General features: G+C 38.2%; 1 protein-coding gene across 1 annotated transcript in view; it reads left to right on the forward strand.

Moving 5' to 3' along the window:
• The window catches only part of LOC119586685, a 38,585-nt gene that overhangs the window by 34,471 nt on the left and 3,873 nt on the right, over positions 1–241 (forward strand). The gene's annotated exons all lie outside the window — the stretch shown is intronic.

Raw genomic sequence — 241 nt, forward strand, 5'->3', positions numbered from 1 at the left:
TAACACTTCTTAATAACGGATTTTGTCAATTATGACGTTTTTCGAACTCGTAAGTAACCATTATGAGGATACTGCACACGAAGAATGACTTTTCAGCGAGGTGTCACACCCGTTATTGCAATTGCAAGCAGCATGACGAATATCTGTCAACTACGACGCTCTTCAGCATTTTAGGTATATATCATACACATATTGCACGAAGAAAACAGACACGTTACGAAATATCACTCGCAGTATTATC

Source organism: Penaeus monodon, chromosome 21 (assembly GCF_015228065.2).
Source record: "Penaeus monodon isolate SGIC_2016 chromosome 21, NSTDA_Pmon_1, whole genome shotgun sequence".
Taxonomy (NCBI): Eukaryota; Metazoa; Arthropoda; class Malacostraca; order Decapoda; family Penaeidae; genus Penaeus; species Penaeus monodon.